Here is a 20,894-nt window from a genome sequence, read left to right on the forward strand (position 1 = left end):
AAATCACATAAGGTTTGCAGATTCATTTTTTTAAAGAAAAAACACAGCTACAAGGTCCTCCTCCTCCTCATCATCATCATCAGCAGCAGCCCCATCATCATCATTTATCATCTGTTTTCTAGGCTGGCATGGGTTGGATGGTTTAACAGGAGCTGGGAAGGCCAGGATCCACACCAGGTTCCATAATTTTGATATCTCATGGGGAAAGTAGTACCTTGTTGACATTTTGGTCAACTGCTGATGTGGGTGATACCTTTCACATTGTTTTAGCATAATCAACATTTTATATTTTAATGGAGTTTGGGGGGCTAACTCATTTGTCTTAGGGATCAGATATTTAGTAACAATCTCCTGTTCCTGGATAGTGAATGAATATTCACCTCAGTGAGATGTGATGTGTTTTCCACAGATCCAGAAGAGACATTTCTTCCTTTCATGTTGTTGTGATCTAGTTTGCAGGATATGTAGCCATGCATAACTTTCTGTTGGTATGAGTATTTCACCTGTATGCATGTGGATAAGTAGGTTAGTCCACCTACCCTTGGTTTACATAAAATAACTGTACATTTAGGGCACCCATTCAAGAATTCTTCACCTACTCCCAAAATAGTATTATTTTCACTGCTTAGTATACATGTAATGAACTCATTTCTCTGCTGTTTAGAAACTAAGTCAATGTATCTCAATCAATTTCATGCTTATGGTCCCCTTTGATTCCTATTTTACTTTACTGGACTTTCATAGCCATTCAATGAGTTTAAAAAACATCCTGCTGTATTTTTATAATTAAATATTGATTTCAAATTTTGACACAAGGCCAGCAAGCTCAGGGGAGAGGTAAGTCAATTACATCACCCCACCCAGTGTTTAACTGGGGCTCAATTTATTGACCCCGAAATGATGAAAAGTAAAGTCAGCCTCAGCACAATTTAAATTCAGAATGTAAAGATGGGCGAAATGCTGCTAAGCATTGTACCCAGCATGCTACTGATTCTGCCTGCTTGCCACCTTCATTTTTATAATTAGATATTATTAGGAATTTACAAAAAAAATGTTAAAATTCTGTGTATTGTGCAAGCAATTTATTGCACATAAATTTTAACAACAAAATCTTATATGAACCCTGAAGGGTCATATAGACCTCGGTGGAGAACCATTGATCTATAAAATACAATGACACTCAGAAGGGATCTATTTGATCTTATGCCTCCGTTCTGCAATTTAACAGATGCTGACAGTGTCTCACTGTTGCTGTTGTATCTTTCTAATCTTGATATCCAAGTTGAAGATCTCTTCAAATGCCCAGTCTGATGTTTCAGATGTTAGTACAAACACTAGAACTGCAACAGCATTATGCAATATGGTTTTATTGAATACATACAACTATGACTTCCAAACCTTCCATAGTCGGCTGGAATATTTTTTTTCATTCTAGCTTTAGTCACAACACCAACATCTATATAATAAAAATGAATATGTGTGTGTCTGTCCATCTATAACAATAAAGGCTACATCATCTATATACAAAACTAAAAGCTAATTCTTGTGTAAAATTTTATGCCGAAGACAATGGAAGTGGTTCTGACTCTCTACATGCCCTCCTAATGGAGCTGCCTGCCATTTCCCATCTTGGACACAAAGCGGATCTGAAATAAATCCAAAATAAATCAATGAGATAATTAAATGCGCATTATTATCTCTGTTTCATTGGTTTTTATATTTATGAAGTTGTAAAGTTACATATGGATGAAATTGTAGTTATACTGCAGGTTCAAGTGGAACTTCATTTGTGAAATATAAGAGTTGTATGAGGATTAAATTATAGTTATTATGTAGGTCTAAGTTAACTGAATTTGGTGCCTATTTTGTCGAATGAAAAAGAAGCCCATGAAAACAATTAGACAAGGATGAAAGTAAATTGTAAGGCAACATAAGGAAAATTAGCCAAGTTTAAAATTCAGTAAGGAATCAACTTTGTTCTATCCTGTAAAATAAGTAATATTTCATCTCTATCCTCATAAAAAGCAAAGTTTGGTTGTTTGTATGTTGACCGCTGAAAACACTAAACAAACTTGATAATATTTCAGGTTTTATGTGTCATTTCAATTAATTTGACCATCCACAGATAACTGTGCATTTATTTCCCACAAACAGAATGGGGATGGGCGAGTCGGTGGTGTGTTGGCTCCTATTTCTAACATTTCGCATACTGTGTATTTGACCGTATGCTTCTTTCACATATGGCATACCTACACAAGAGTGCCCCACCGAATTTGTTTCTTAGGACAATGGGTATTTTAAAATAAAATTTTCTATAGATATTCTTTTAATGGTGTAGATTCAACCTATATCGGAACTTGTTGTGTAAACCTTTTTTTTTTGGCTCTCATCAAAGCAGAATCGTTTGAGTTTTCTGAAACTGATCTCTTGATTTGCAGAAATGTTTTTCACAAATTCTGATATAATTGGAATCTATCAACTGTCTTTTGTCCATTAAAGTAAGTAATACTTTATATATATATATATATATATATATATATATATATATATATATATATATATATATATATATATATATATATATATATATATGTATATAAGTAATACAGCTTATTACAGTTACACACGCACAAACACACACACATGCGTTATTAATTCTGTCCTTATAAAAAGCAAAGTTTGTTTGTTTTCACATGACCCGACTTTTTTGCCTCATAACTTGCAGGAAAATGGGTAGGCTGTAATGAAAGCTTATAGAAATACCTTTCAAATGACATAGATTACAATTGTAAAGAAATTTGTGGAAAAAATTTTTCTGACAGAGTAGGGAGAAGGATTTCGATAGAACAGAGTTTCAGATGAGGAAAACCACATAAGTTTGACAGTGATTTTCCCATTTGTTTTTCACCACAGCCTTGGAAATGATTTGGGGATGGGGAAGGGGATCTTTTTATGAAAAATGTTTTGACAGTTTATGATTTTTTCACTTCTCTTCCCCCTGACCATCGCACTCTGGGCAGATTATGGCCAATATTTTTGCAACTAAAAACCATGGGAGAAGCCTTTTCATTAAAAACAAACAAAAAAAAAGATATGTGAGTATTTTTAGAGGAAAAAGTGTGTGATTTAAGGGAGATTTTTGCTGTTGTTCAGAAGACCACCTTCCTGGTTTTCACTCTATCATGTATTGATGTTTTTCAATATTTTTCTCATAAACACATTTTATGGAATGATGATGTGGAAGTAACACATGCATGGTCCATTGGTGGGATCTAAGCAACAACAACCAAATAAACGGTAATTTAAATTTTGATCCCCATTTCAATCTTGTGAGGCCCTGTGTGTGTACGTAAGAAAAAATATTTTGTAACAGAAAAGTATGTTGTTAAAATGAACTATCTTTTAAATAGCCCCCACCCCTTCATTTGATCAGTGTGGATAAATGCCAGAAATTACCTTCTCAGTCTGTTCAATATTTAAAATTGTAAGCAGAAAGAATGGGCGGGGGAATGGGGTTGAAAAAAAATCATAAATTTTTAAGTGTTTTTTATAGTATAAATGTGTTTATGGGGAGAAAAATATTAAAAAATATAAATACATGCGAGAGTGAGAAAGAAACAAGAAAGGTGATCTTGAGATGTGCTAGAATCAACAGCCAAATCTCCCTTAAATCATAGTTTTACCTCTGAAAATATTTAAAAGCTTTGTTTTAATATCAAAAAGGCTCCCCACCCCACCCATAGTTTTTAAGTGCCAAAAAATAATCATGAAAATCAGTCAGGGTGGGGGATGGAGGAAAAGAATGAACTTATATGGTCTTCGTAATTAGTTTTTTTTTCAAAACTCCTCTCTCTGCCCCTCAGAGAACATTTTATCCACAAATTTCTTTATAATCGTAATGTATGCCGTTTCAGAGATAGCTGTATAAACTTTCATTAAAATTTACCCATTTTCCTCAAAGTTATGAGAGAAAAAAATGGGGCCATGTGAATTTTCTGAAACTCCATTCCACACCCCCTCAAAATAATTCTTTACCATAAATCCATATATACTCTGATTGTACAGTGTCTAAGTGGGATTTGTTGAGAATGTCATGCAAAAGTAACCATTTTTCTGGAAATCATGTTGCAATGGGGGTAAATCTGTAGTTATGCCTGAAAACTTGTTGTGGCTCTCATCAAAGCAGAATCATTTGATCATTCACATGCAACTTCACAATTTACTTTCATTCTTGTGTAATTATTTTCATGAATCCCTTCTATTTCACAAACGAGGTTCCACTTGAACCTACAGTCTAACTACAATTTCATCCATATATAACTTTACAATTTCATCTAAAGCCATAATAAAATCAGTATAACTATGATGACCATTCCTTAACACCTGTATGTCTTTCAGATTTTTGTGCTGAAAACTGACTAACTCAAACAACATTTATTTCACCTTCCTACAATGACCCCACCACCCCAAGTTCCATTTCTGGCCATGTTCAATACAATCTAAGTGAATAACTTTCAATAGTCATAGTACTATTTTGGCAGCTTTTTTCAACCCAGTCAATGATGGGTGTTTCTGCTAGCATGCAATATTCTCCTCAATTCCAAGATACTTGTAGCATTCATTGCCATATGTATGTATGTATGTATGTATGTATGTATGCATTATGTACTTACACATGTATGTACTTATGCATGTATGCATGCATGTATGTATATATGCATGTATGTATGTATGTATATATGTATGTATGAGTGCATGTATGCATGCATGCATATGCATATATACCTACATGTCTGTGTGTGAATACACACACACATCTGTATGTCAATGTGAATGGAACAATATGCACATGTATTTCAATGAGAACTTTTAAGTACCAGCTTTGTTATCCTAAGATAATTGCTATTTTGTTTACTTGACAACCTGCTGTTGTCTGAAGTAAAGAGAAAGCCAGCCATAACACAAATATCAACCCACACCATCAACCATTGTCAAACTGTAGAGACATTTTCTCAGAAACCTGAAGTTATTTAATCAATAAAATTGACTGAGTATTGTTTAAAAAGGCCAACTAAATCTTATTGATTAAAATCTATGAAGAGAAAAGTTCTCTTGACAGGGATCTAATGAATTTATCCCGTTGTTTTGGCAGACAATAGAATAACCTACCACAGAAGACATATTGTAAACGCTTGTGTATCTTTTATGGAGACTTCCCTCTTTTAATACTATTTAATCTCTCACCCCACCTCCCTCACTTTCTGCTTTACCATCTTTCTTGTTCTCCACTTACACTCTTTCTTGTTCTCTTTATTCTCTCTATCCCTCTTGCATACACTTTCTTGCTCATTTGTTCTCTCTTGTATCTCTCTTTTTTGGTTCTCTGTCTGTCTCTGTTTATCTGTCTGTCCTGGCATCTATACATCTTCATGTATACCCACCTGTCTGTCTGAATATCTGTTGGTCTTCACACATGTACACTCACAAAGACACATGCATTCACAAACACACACACACACACACACACACATGCACGCACGCACGCACATACACACACACATATGAACACACTTCAACATTGACTATTTAAAATTCTTATGACAAGTGTGTGGATATATACTGATTTGTGCATGTGTACACATATATAATAATGTGTGAAATAATTCATACATATATACTAATACAGATCATCATTGTCCATGCTGGCATGGGTTGGATGGTTTGACCAAGCTGGCATGCTGATAAGTCTTCTTCTCAAGCACAACATAATGCCAAAGGTCTCGGTCATTGCCTCCATGAGGCCCAAAGCTTGAAAGGAACTCAGCCACTTTGTTTCTGTGAGGCCCAACACTCCAAAGGTGTTCTTTACAAGCCACCAGCATGGGTGCACTTGGCTTGATGGGTCCTCCATCACCAAAGGCCTCAATCACTAGTCATTACCTCTGTAAGGCTTAAAGTTCAAACACCATGCTTCACCACCTCGTTCCATGTCTTCCTGGGTCTACCTCTACTACAGGTTCCCTCCACAGTTAGAGACTGGCACTTCTTTACACAGCTGTTCCTGTCCATACACATCACATGACCATACCAGCACAGTTGTATCTCTTGCTAAATCGATATAAATAGAAAAACTCACTTGTGAGTATTTTGCTACGTTTGTTAACAGATACAATATTTTTGCCTAATTTTGGTATAAAAATATATATAAATGCATACATATATATATATATATATATATATATATATATATGTATATATATATGTATGTATGTATGTATATACACAGAGCCAGAGGAGCTGACATCAACCACGATCAGATGGTGTTTTTTATGTGCCACCAGCACAGAAGCCAGTCAAGGCGGCACTGGCATCAGCCACATTCGGATGGTGCTTTAACATGCTGCTGGCACGGGGCTCACAATTACAATTTCCATTTGATTTGATTCTGATATTGCTGATGTTGATGTACTTGACTCAATAGGTCTCCTCAAGCACAGCATGTCACCCTATGATCAAAGGTACTTTACAGTGGGCTGGTTATGCGACACTGGTGTAGGTTACAGCTGTGGACTCACTTTATTTGCTGGCTCATCTCAGTCACAGCATACCTCTAGAGGTCTTGGTTTTTTGTCATTGCTTCCATGAAGCCCAAAGTTCAAAGGTCATGCTTCACCACCTCATCCCATGTCTTCCTGAGTCTACTTCTTTCACAGGTTCCTTCCACTGTTAGGGTGTGACACTTCTTCACACTGCTGTTCTCATCCATACACAGCATAGTCGTCTCTCTTGCACACCACATCTGATGCTTCTTATATCCAACTTTTCTTTCCGTGCGCTTACAGTCTGTTGTGAATGCACACTGACATTACACGTCCAGCGGATCATACTAGATGCATTTCTTTCAAGCCTACGCATGTCCTCAACAGTCATGGCCCATGTTTCACTGCTGTGTAACCAGATTCATTCAATTAATCAATTTATAGGCAGGATTAAACACTAACTTCAATAAAACTACAACAAAGAAACATATAAACCAATGTACATTGTATCGGTATTAATAGTAAACTGCAATAACTAAACTGTATGCTAAGTCATGACCAATCTTCAAGTCCATACAGATATAATCCCACCAGTCTTCCGTAGTTACTACTATAATAAAAGTTCAAGCTTTATATAAACTCTGTGTGTGTGTGTGTGTGTGTGTGTGTGTGTGTGTGTGTGTGTGTGTGTATATATACACACATACAGACACACACACACAGTGCAGTAAATATATTGTCATCTAAATTACACAAAAATGAAAATAACACTGACATTTCATTTTAACAAATATATTTACCAAAATTACATAAAAATAACTTGAAATACTAAAGACAGTATTCATAACACATCTAGTGGCTTTCTGCAATCATCAGACTCTTCCCACATAGCATAACAACAAAAAAGAGAATGATAGAATAAGAGAATGATAGAATGATAGAATAAGAGAAAATATGACTGGTACTTTATTTATCAGCCCTGGAAGGATGAACTGCAAGATTGGTCTTGAAATGCCAAGAATAGGAGCAAATACAATTTAGTAGTTCATCCCCTACTTTGCCAACTCTACCAGTTCAACATCCTTAAGTCTTGGACTAAATAATTTTTTCTAATTTTGTCACAAGGGAGCAAGTCACTTACATCAACCCCAGAACTTCAATGTTACTATATTTTATCAACCCTAAAAGAGTGAAAGGAAAAGTTAACCTCAGCAGGATTTGAACTCAGAACATAAAGAGCTGGAAAAAATGCTACTAAGCATTTTCTCTAACATACCAACAATTCTGCCAGCTCACCAGCAGATTTTTTTTTTCTTTTTATAGTAAATAATAAAAAGTCAGCTCTGCTAAAGATTAAAAGCAGTAAAGATTCAAGTTGTCATTTCTCTTCCTTAAAATTTGAAATTATTTCTAATGAGGTTAATTAATTGAAACAGGGTCCTTTATTGTTGAGTTGCTGCAGAAACCAAGTTCTCAATTTATATTTCAATATAACAATAACTTTTTATGTTTCTTAATTAAGATACCTGTTTAATGGCTTCCTCCAGCTGTTGATGTCATACTGTTCTGGTTGCTACTGTTGATGTTATTGTTGTTGTTAATGGTGGTGGTGGTGGTGATCATCATGGTTCATTCCTGTTGTTGCTCCTGCAAAATATTACCAGTGGGGCTGTTACTACTGTTTCTGTAGTTGATGTTATCCATTTTGTTGTTAATGTTTTTGTTACTGTCTCTAGTGAATGGTAATGGTTTTGCAATGAAAGTTAGCTATGAAGATAGTTTAAAATATGAAGGTTCATAGTCATAGTGTGGGTTATCAATGAAGGTTAGCAAAGAAGAATAGCAATACAGATAAAAAATAAAGATTAGCAATGAAGGTAAATGGTGAAGATTAACAGTAACATTTAACAGTGAAATTTAAGGCTGCAAGCCTGATAGAATCGTTAGCACACATGGAAAAATGTTTAACAACATTTCATCCATTTTTATGTCCTGAGTTCAAATTCCACTGTGAGTTGATAAAATAAGTGCTGAGGTCGATGTAATCAACTTATCCCCTCACTTGAAGTTACTGACCTTGAGGCAAAATTTGAAATCAATATTTAACAATAAAATAAAAGATAAAGTTACAGTTTACAGGTTAGCAATAACAATAATGATTACTGTGAAGGTTTGTAATGAGGGGGTGAATGTTAACAGAATTTTACAAGTAAAATATAACATCAAGTTTTGGCAGAAAAGATTAGCCATAAAATTTGCCACTGAATAACGACAGTGGGGGTTACTTCTGCAATGATATATATTGGAGAATGGGGATACCAATATGTTATAAAAACTTAAGTACTAAAAGAAGTCAACCAATGTATTACTTTAGTAAAAATTAAAAGCATAGATACATTGCTTCTGTGAATATTGATAGTTATTGCAGCTGTTGATATTCATTCTCATGGAATTATTCTTCAGCAGGTTTGGAATCTATTGCTCTAACTCTAGAGTAATGAACCAAACACAATACCATATTTGGCATGAATGCAATATTCAAATGCCTCTAATGGTTGACTAAGTGAATTAATGGCCCAAAATATTGCTCAGATAGCATAAAATGTATTCAATATAATTTATCTGTCAAGGAATTTGGTTGGGAATTATAGCTGAAAACTAAACAAAGATCTCTGAATATTGGGTCTACAAAATATATTTGAAATTCCAGTAGTAGTTTCATGTTGTCATTTTAGTTACTTGAAGCCAAAGTACATGTATTTATATTGAAGGCCAACAGGTAAGGGATATTATGCATATATACACATACAAGTATACACATGCATGCATGCACACATTCAGAAACACTCGCGCGCGCGCGCACACACACACACATACACACACACACACACACGCACACACACACACACACACACACACACACACACACGTGCACACACACACACACACACACACAGACACCATCACCATCATCATCATCACTGATTATTAATCTTGCTTCCATGATTTGGTAATGAGAATTAGGGCATCAGCATCAAGGATTTCCATGGACAATAGAGTGAGTGTATTAATATCTACACAATACAGAATTATAGATCCGTTTCAGCTGATTTTACTAGTCAGTTTTTCACACAAATTTTGGAAAAAACCCAATCCCAGCACTCATCAGAAGGGCTGGTAGGAAGAATATGGTGATGGCTCTCTGCCAATGGAGTTCAGAAAGTATCACATCCAGTTTCTGCAGTTTCTGAGTGTTATGTAAAACCAGAACAAAAAAAAATAATGGAGAAAGTTATTGTAGGGTTACACTCCTGGGACAAGGATCAGGGTGTCTTTGAGGTATAAGGGATAACTACCTGTAGAGTGGCTAATGATTCTGCCACCTTGTCACCTTATAAAAGCAAAGTTTGTCACCTTATAAGGTTGACCTCAGCAGCATTTGAACACAGAATGGAAAGTCAAGAGACATACCATTAAGTTAATGATTCTGCCAGCTTGCTGTCCTGTATTATATGAATATTAATATATACAATAACTTTTTTTTATCTTCTTTTCCTTGTTTCAGTCACTGGACTGTAGCCATGCTGGGACAATGAAGGCACATGGCTTACTGGTTAAGGTATTAGACTCATGATCATAAGATTGTGGTTTCAATTCCTGGACTGGGTGATGCATTATGTTCTTGAGAAAATCACTTTATTTCATGCTGCTCTAGTCCACTCAGCGGACAAAAATGAGTAATCCTGCAATGGACCGGCATCCCATCCAGGTGATGAATTTATACACCATGGAAATCAGGAAACTGGCCCTTATGAGTCAACATGACTCGAAAAGGTTACCTTTACCTTTACTTTTGCTGAAGCTCCACTGTGAAATGTTTAGTCGAATTAATTCCTATGTTTTACGTCTGGTATTTATTCTATCAGCCTCTTTTGCTGATCCACTAATTTACAAGTAAATAAACAATGTCTGTCATCAAGCAGTGGATCGAGGAGCAAGCACAAAAACACACAGACACACATGTACATTGGGCTTCCACCCACATTCCATCAGCTAAATTTGCTCTCAAGGCATTAGATGACCCAGGGTTAGTAAAAGATACTTGCCCAACATGACATAATTGCAAAGCAAGCTTCTTAGCTATACATAACAAAGCAAATATTTAACATAAAAGCATTGAACTGAGACATAAAAAACATCATCATCATCATCATCATCATCACCCTTTAACATCTGTTTTCCATGTTGGCATGACTTGGATGATTTGAACAGAACTGGTAAGCCAGAGAGCTGCAACAAGTTCCAGTCTGACTTGGCCTGGTTTCTACAGTTGGATGCCCTTCCTAATGCCAACCATGTTACAGTATGTACTGGGTATGTTTAATGTGCCACCAGCATGAAAACTTTTACATGGCACCAACATGAGTCCTTTTTACATAGCACCAGCACAGGACTCTTGCAGGTCAATCCTCTTGACCAGGGCATGTGGCCTTTGCCACTTCTACTGTGGAGGACAGGTCTTCTTCTATTGCATTGTGTTTTTATTCAATCTTTCTTTCTATATTCCCCATCATGTGTATCCCAGCTTTAAAACAGATACATCATATTATTAGCAAGTTCTAAACAGTTCACCTAAGGAAAGGTATCCAGGCATAGAACTAAATCAGTAGTCTTGTCTAACCCATCCATACCAGCAAGGAAAAACAAATAAAACAATGCTGATAATGATGATGATACATACTATATTTCACAGTATATTACTGTTAGCATTCACTCTCCTTCAGGTCTTTTATGTCTATTTTTTTATCCTAGTATGGGTTAGATGATATATTATTGAGGCATGTATTACAATCAGGTGCCTTCTTATTACTTACTCTTCCCTGTTTTAAACAAGGGATATTATTTTACATATATTTGAAGGTGAAAGCTTAGTGGGCATTTTATTGAGAGGGGAAATATAACCAACATTACTGCTTGTAGCTCAACGATTTTTGAAGTGCAAATGTGAACAAATACACAAGCATGCACATGTACACACACACACACACGCATAAATGTGTAAATTTTTCTTCATCCTTTCTGTTACCTTTTACTTGCTTTAGTCATCGAACTGTGGTCATGTTGGAGCACTGCCTTCGAGAATTTTTTAGCTAAATGAATCAACATTATTTACATTATTTACGGATATTTGTCCTCATCTTGTTTGTTGTTAACACAAAGTTTTGGCTGATATACCCTCCAGCCTTCGTCAGGTGTCTTGAGGAAATTTCGAACCTGGGTTCTCATTCCTAACGATGTTACTATTATTATATTATTATTATTATTATTATTATTATTAATCAGGTCGCTGCCGTGAATCGAACTCGGAATCTTGGGGTTAGTAGCCCGCGCTCTTAACCACTACGCCATATGCCCGTGGGCGTAGTGGTTAAGAGTGCGGGCTACTAACCCCAAGATTCCGAGTTCGATTCACGGCAGCGACCTGATTAATAATAATAATAATAATAATAATAATAATATAATAATAGTAACATCGTTAGGAATGAGAACCCAGGTTCGAAATTTCCTCAAGACACCTGATGAAGGCTGGAGGGTATATCAGCTGAAACGTTGTGTTAACAACAAACAACATGAGGACAAATATCCGTCAAATGTAAATAATGTAAATAATGTAAATAATTCCTCATCTCTTAAATATAGAATTGTAAATGGATCAACCTCAGAACTTATGATTTTTTAAGTCCAGTACTAATTCTTTTGGTCTCTTTTGCCAAGCCACTAAGTTATAGGAATGTAAACACACCAAGACTGGTTGTCAAGCAGTGGTTGGGGACAAGCACAAACTCAATGACATAGATGCAGGAATATATATATATATTATAATAATTGACAGGGAAGACAGAATATACTGTAAGCAGTGTACTCTGTCTTCCCAATCATTTATTTAAATATAATAAATGAGCACCAAAGAATTCCTTACATAGATCTTGTGACTAAAGTGCAGTACCGCGGATGATGCCTGGTAGCCGTATGTGGTGAACGTACTCTCAAGGTACACTACTAGGGACATACCTAAAACAAGGTTTGGATACTACATTTTGAAGTCTCCTATCTAAACTTTAATTTTAAATATAATCTATATATATATATATATATATATATATATATACATATATATATATATATATATATATATATATAAGACCAGCTTCTTTTAGTTTCTGTTAACCAAATCCACTCTCAAGACTTTGGTCAGCCCAGAGCCATAGGTACCAAGATGCCATTCATTAGAACTGAACCCAGAACCATGTAGTTGGAAAGCAAGCTTCTTACCACACAGCTATGCCTGTTAAATGCCAAATGGTTACAATGAAGTTCTTTTAACAAATATGCATATTGATATTGCGACACTGACAACATCATGATGGATAACAAAATTGAACACTCTCCAGTTTTTAATTCAAATGTAAATTAACGTCTAACACAAAATAACAAATCCATTTTATATATACATATATGAATATAAATAATAATTTGATTGGACGATAAAAATTGGGAATAAAAATATATTTTGGAGAATGCTTTATATAAATCTCTTTCCTTTTTTGCATTTTATATACTAGAATGAAATTAGGCAAACATGCTTCATTGAGCATCTATTGTTAGTGTGGATAGATAACAAATTAGAACTGAGCTGAGAAGAAAACTGGCTAAAAGAGGAATCGGATATAGTGCGTAAGGGAGCATATTGCACTGGTAGAAACATATAATGACAATTGTGTAAAGGGATATCAAGTGGAAGACACAAGGCAAGAAGTTGTAAAAGCTGGTCTCAGAATACAGAACCTGACAAAGAGGATAACCATGGGCTACAATAAGTGGCATAATGCTGTGCTGGAAAAGACTTGTTCATCCATGCAAGCATGGAAAATAGACTTAAAATGATGATGATGATAAGGAGAAAACTGTTCATGATAATGATGCTGACACATAAAGAGAGAGCAAAATGTATATCATAGTTAAAGCAGATATATCATTTAAAGCCTAATTAACTGCAGTGTTCATCCCAAGAAAGCACCTCTAATTTTCATATAATGTTAAAAACAGAAATTCATCAGTAGTAGACAAAAATCACCCAACAGCAATGGTGGCTTTGCTAAATATTTATTTCTGCATCTTTGGGCTGCATCAGTAGCAAGTATGTTATAGCAATGGTAAGATGAGACAAAATCTATGATTACTGATAATAAAAGTAACTGAAAAATCCCTGATGTTGCAAATTAGCCAGTAGTCTGAATAAAAGTTAGTTGCGTGCTATTGATATATTTTCTGTGTTTTTTTTTTTTAACACTATACATATGTAAGTGATACTTTCTTGAGAAGAATAGCACAATTAGGTTTTCAATGATGTACTTGCTTTAAGTATGATACACTGATTACTCATTCAAACTAATATCTTTCTGTTGCACATAACAAATGTATGTATGTATGTATGCATGCATGCATGTTTGTATGTTATTTAATAACACTTTGGCTCACCTCCATGTAACTTAGTTTCATCAAATCTAATTTTGCATCTTTTTTTTTCTATGTCCACTCCCATCTAATTGTATATATGTATCGTTACTTTTCATAAAAAGCCTTTACTTTTTTTGATATCCATTGTGCATTTTCGCTTATTTGTGTGTGTGTGTGTGTGTGTGTGTGTGTGTGTGTGTGTGTGTGTGTGTGTGTGTGTGTGTGCATTACAATGATGCATATATAATATATACATATATATATATATATACTATATTCATGTATATACAATATGAAATAATTACTATGAAGCATTGTGTAGAATATATTGTATAAAGGATTGTGGGTAAAGCCAAAACAATGCGAAGTAAATGCAAGTAAATCACAAGAAAACACCAAAAGAAATGCAAGATCAACAATAGAAGTGAGTTACAGGAAGCTAGCTGGTTGCTATAGCAACACCCTTCTGTGCATGTCCACTCCACATACGTTCACACACACACATCGGCAACATTCGCCAATTTCTTGAAAATGGTGTCATAACCCCGAAATATTGAATACAAGGTAAATCTACATTAATTCACATATTTATTTTCTTGTGATTTACTTCGCATTGTTTTGGCCTTACCCACGATCTTTTATGCAATATATATAATGCATGTATATTATATTAATGTGCATATATATATATATATATATATATATATATATATATATATATATATATATATATGACTACTGACCGAGACCTTTGGAAATGTGCTGTGCGTGAGAAGACCCGGCAAGCCAAGTAAGATCGTTGCCAGTGCCCCTGGACTGGCTCTTGTGAGGGTGGCACATGAGATGCACCATTTTGAGCATGGCCGTTGCCAGTACCGCCTGACTGGCTCCCGTAGGATTTTCGAGTGAGATCGTTGCCAGTGCCCCTGGACTGGCTTGTGCGGGTGGCACATAAAAGACACCATTTTGAGCGTGGCCGTTTTCGTACGGGTGACACGTAAAAGCACCCACTACACTCTCTGAGTGGTTGGCGTTAGGAAGGGCATCCAGCTGTAGAAACTCTGCCAAATTAGATTGGAGCCTGGTGTTGCCATCCGGTTTCACCAGTCCTCAGTCAAATCGTCCAACCCATGCTAGCATGGAAAGCGGACGTTAAACGATGATGATGATGATGATGATGATATATATATATATATATATATATATATATATAGATATATATATATTATTATAAGTATTTATTTTCTCTAAGTTAATAATTAACTCCGACAAAATAAATTGGTTAATAGATACCAGGGTAGCAAAGATTACAAAATGACTGTGGTGTAACAATATACATACATGTATAACATATTATGCTTTACATATATAAAAATACCAGTAATTATTAAAATATATAACATAGAACATAGAAAGTAGAATAGTTTCTTACAGCTGTTTCAGCCAAGAGGTCATAGTACCTCACTTTACTTCCATCCCTTCAGTGAACTGAAGTATTTGGTAGATAAGATTAAAGTACTTGGATGTGCCTCTGGGCTTCGTCAGAGAGTTTAGAAGGTCCATAAGGTTAAGTTATAAATATAAATACATACATATATACACAATTTTACATAAGCATATGTATACATAAATACATATCTATATATCTATATATATATATATATATATATATATATATATATATATGTATATGCATACAAAGGAATCAATTATTATTATTATTAGGTGTATCATATTATTCTTATTAGATGAATTGTTTTTTTTTAAATAAATAGACATAATATAATGTTTAAAAGTTGATGAATACCACCTCTTGATCCCCTCTATTTTCTTATTCCTGTATATATATATATATATATATATATATATATATATATATATATATAAATAAATTTAGTAAATGGAATAAAACGCATATGTTAAATGAATTCTTTTATTTCCAACAGGAGTTACAGAGGAAAGAGAAATAATAGTGAAATTTAAATAATCAATCTATCTTAAGATTATTGTAGTTTTGTAGGAATGAAAAAGTATATAAATGAGGAATACATACATACATATATATATATATATATATATATATATATACACACATACATACATACACACACACACATATATATATTTACGTACAAACATACCCATATGTACATACATATTTCATGTGTTGAGACGGGAGGATTACTGTAGTAGTTCATATTTTTCTTTTTATATAATTATAATAATTATACACAAGCATATATATATATATACATACAAACATGCAATATGTTTAGTATTGAGGGCTTGAGATAATGGTCCACAATAAGCGAGTTAGAGTTTATATTGCACTGGCTAATATCAAAGCAAATTAAATAAAATTTGGGATTTTGTGAAGGTTCAAAGTAGGTAACACAAACAGGACAGTGAAAACAAACAAGAAGGGCTGCTAAGTCTAAATGAGGTTGTGGTGGTGAATATGTAAATCAAGCTAGGAAAGGAGACGAACAAGAACATGTCTTCCTTGTTCCAGCTACAAGGGAGAGAAAGAAAGAAAGATGGCCGATGGTCACGTGGGAGCCACGTGAGCAAGGGAGGAGGAGTGAGGGAGAGAGAGTGACAGAGTCATAGGGTAGAATAGTGAGATAAAAGGAGGTAAAAGAATAAGAGAGAGAAAAACGAAAGAGTAAAAAGATCTTATAGAGTGCACATCAGAATTATTAAGATAAAACTTACTTGGAAACAGGATGCATGGTGTTTAATCTCATAATAATATAAATAACATTTCCTTCCTTTCCTACATTGGACACTAAACTTCGCTTGCAAAGACTTGTTGAGGCAAGTCAAATCGAACTAAATTCGACGACTGGCACCCGTGCCAACGTCGTCTCCTTCATTGGACATGAAACTCAGCTTGCGAAGACTTATTGGGGCAAGCGAAAGCGAAATCAGGATAGTACCTGTGCCCAGCGTCGCCTTTCTGGCACTTGTGCCCGTGTCATGTGTAAGGATTTTCAAGCGAGATCGTTGCCAGTGCCCCTGGACTGGCTCTTGTGCGGGTGGCACATAAAATACACCATTTTGAGCGTGGCCGTTGCCAGTACCGCCTGACTGGCCTTCATAGGATTTTCGAGTGAGATCGTTGCCAGTGCCCCTGGACTGGCTCTTGTGCGGGTGGCACATAAAAGACACCATTTTGAGCGTGGCCGTTGCCAGTACCGCCTGACTGTCCTTCGTGCGGGTGACACGTAAAAGCACCCACTACACTCTCTGAGTGGTTGGCGTTAGGAAGGGCATCCAGCTGTAGAAACTCTGCCAAATCAGATCGGAGCCTGGTGTTGCCATCCAGTTTCACCAGTCCTCAGTCAAATCGTCCAACCCATGTTAGCATGGAAAGCGGACGTTAAACGATGATGATGATATATATATATATATATGCATATATACATACGTATATGTACATACTAATATATATGTATATGTGCATATATTTTGCTTAGGCATTGTGAGACCAATAACCTGATATAGAAGTCAATATACGTATGTTTCAGAACAAAGTGTTGGCTGAGTGTAGAGCAGTAATAGGAGAGAAAGAGAGAGAGAGAGAGAGAAAGAGAGAGAGAGAGAGAGAGAGAGAGATGATAAAGAAATAACTGATTATCTTATGAACTTCATTAACTTACAGCTGTTTCTGCTATAATATGTAGTGGAGTCATAATTAAATGCCTAAACAACACGTTATAGCTTCCTTGGAGCCTTGAGTATGAAGTGCAATTTATTTCAGATATAATTACATTTGGGCTTATACAGGGAACGGCATCAACAACGAGAAAAGTCAATACAGGTGTATGTAAGAAAAGTGTATGTCCAAAATGTAATTAGATGCATTTGTGGAAATATATGTATATATATGCATGCATGCATGCACTCTGAGGCACCCACAGATATAGAAAGACACACACACGAAAACCCAACTCAAGACACAGAGATATGCACCGGGACATACGTACACATGCTTGTGTACCCAGTCAGCCACACTCACATATATACAAACACACACACACAAATAGATATATACATATACATACAAGAGTCAACACAAATGTGCAACGAGGTGGGAAAAATAGGACTCGAATACTGGAGGTAGAGAAATATATTTTATTATTAAAGCTGCAAAAATATCTCAAAAACATCACAAAAAAACTGCTACTCAGAGTTTCACGTTTCCCTTCGTCAGACAGTTGTGATTAAGGGTGGGACAAGAATTAAGGTTATATGTGTAAATGTATTGTACAATTTACTTGAGAGATACACATTTGAATTTGATTTCATTTCATTGGTCATTTCAACTAATCTTTTTTTTTTTAAAGAAAAGGTGATATAAAATTAAATAGTGTATTGTGTAAGAGCGAAATCAAAAATAAATTTTAGTTTACAAGGAAAAACATACATGTCCAGTGTAAATTAATTAATATTAAAATAAGTTAAATTAAAATGTATCTGTTTATATAAAATACTCACAAAAAATCCAAAAGTAAAAAAATATATAAATATTTAGACACGCGTTATTCACATACAAACGCATACATGCATTCATTAATACATGCACACACTAAAACACATATATACATATGTACATTAACACGTGAAACAGCTGATACATACATACATACATATATACAAACATATACAGGCAAACATTAATATGAATATATTTACTAATATAGACATAGATATCTACACACACACACACACCTATACATATATATATATATATATATATATACACACACACACACACACACACACAATACGTCCCCGTGCGTATGTGCTGATATACAATTTTGTTGTTGCTAGTTAAAGAAAGAGGAAAAGAAAAGAGAAGAAAAAGAATCAGAATATACAATTTTGTTGTTGCTAGTTAAAGAAAGAGGAAAAGAAAAGAGAAGAAAAAGAATCAGAATAAGTAGTTGGGGAGGTGGGAGGAAGAAGAGAGAAAGAGAAATGTTTGAAAACAGCGTTCCTAATAGTATCTAGCAGTGAGAAAATGAAGGAAAGATAAGATTCGGCAAAACCCTTATGTGTGTATAGTCAAACCCGTATATGCACACATATAAATAGACTTGCATAAACATTCTCACATAAATATATATACGTCGTTACACACGTGTACATGCATACATATATACATATAAACATAAACACACACACACGCGCACACACATGCGCACACACACACATATATATACATGCATACATACATACATACATACATATGTACATAAACATATACACACACACAATACAAATGTACGCACATATATATTCAAAACTGTGTCTGATGTATTGAATATTAATATAAGAATAGAAATAGAATAAAAAGAAAAATTGCTGAAAGAATGAACAATTTCAGAGGTGTAGATTAAATAAAATCAATTATAAAATTGAATTGAATTGCTAAAAATATTATTTTGTGTAATATAGATTTGAAAATGAGTAAAATTTTAACCTCAGCGAAATTTAAATCAGAAATTTAGCAACAGGCAAACAGTTGCTAAACATCTTGCGATCTTTTGTTTGGTTGCCAGCAGCTCCAAAAATTAAAGCTTACCGAAAATTTTAAAATTTGGCACAATATATACTTGCCCAAACTGAATTACCGGAGTTATTTCATTTTTTCCAGGAAAATAATTTTAAAAAGTTATGGAGGTTTGAAGTTTGATCATTTTCACCCAGTCAGGAAACAGGATTTGGAAACTGTCATTTTGTGCATGACTGCACATTTTGTCATCAACATCCTGAAAATGCACATGTCAATATTTGTGAACAACACGTGTTTTGTCTCCGGTAATTTTCTTTCATGTAAATATATGTTTATGTTAATTTAAAAGAGAAAAACACTTAGTTTGAAATTTCTGAGCGAGATGTTGGCAAATAAACATTAATTTAAAAGATTTATTTAAAAAATCTTATTTAGCTGTTATTTTTAGTACACCTCACAACCACCTCAATGCTCAATGACAAAAAGGAACGAGTAAATAAGACTGCTGTCAACACGTGTTTCCTCGCAAACTTTTCAAAGACTGTTACTATGACAACAGGCTGGTAACCAAACAGAAAAGATCCACATCTTGTCCAACTTGCTAAAATTCTGGCAGTATCGTCACCTTATTAACAACGATAATAATAATGATAAATAAATGCAATAAAAGTAAAATAATTAAGTAATAATAATAAAAATAATTTTTTAAAAATTATAATAGAAAATAAAACAAATTACTAAAAAATCCATTCAGGAATTCGATACCTTTAAAACACATTTTGGGCAGTTGTAGCTGCATTTTCATAGATGTCTGTTAAAAAAAAATCAAAATTTGAGAGGTATTTTATGGGCTAAATTGCAATATAAAAACCAATCGTATGATTTAAAAAGGTACCTTTAAAAGTAATAGTTATAATAAAATAAAAATTTAAAAAATAAGATAAAATGGTTCAGTGCATATTTATCCTGGAACAGGATAAAAAAACTTTTCAGTCAGACACAAATTGCACCTCATTAGGCCTCTATATTCTCCATGTTTATATGGTACTGCTTTCTCCAAGACAGTCCGGCTGAATTTGAAAGGACAGGCATCATTTTCTTTCAGTTGCCAGACATGTTTAGCATGACTCGCTGTCCTATTTTCAAGGTATCAAAATGAATTTTGATGGAAATATGATCTAGTCTTGAAGGAATTTTCTGAGGTTCCTATATATATCTTGTATTCTTGTGAGCCATCTATTTGCACCTTAGCTCTATATACTATTCCTTTCTCTAGACAATTTCCTCCTAAGGGACACCAACTTTGTTCTTTACAA

At 34.6% G+C, this 20,894-nt stretch overlaps 2 long non-coding RNA genes across 2 annotated transcripts in view; one reads left to right on the forward strand and one right to left on the reverse strand.

The window, feature by feature from the left end:
• Nucleotides 1-20,894, forward strand: part of LOC149131834 (uncharacterized) — a 90,386-nt gene that overhangs the window by 61,282 nt on the left and 8,210 nt on the right. The gene's annotated exons all lie outside the window — the stretch shown is intronic.
• LOC149131835 (uncharacterized) lies at nt 1,541-20,090 on the reverse strand. Its single transcript, XR_016245150.1, has 3 exons — nt 19,683-20,090; nt 8,066-8,186; nt 1,541-1,646 (listed from the first exon to the last, which is right to left on the reverse strand). It is a non-coding gene; the product is annotated as an uncharacterized LOC149131835 (long non-coding RNA).

The sequence above is a fragment of the Octopus bimaculoides genome, chromosome 19 (genome assembly GCF_046866305.1).
Source record: "Octopus bimaculoides isolate indiv1 chromosome 19, ASM4686630v1, whole genome shotgun sequence".
Lineage (NCBI taxonomy): Eukaryota > Metazoa > Mollusca > Cephalopoda > Octopoda > Octopodidae > Octopus > Octopus bimaculoides.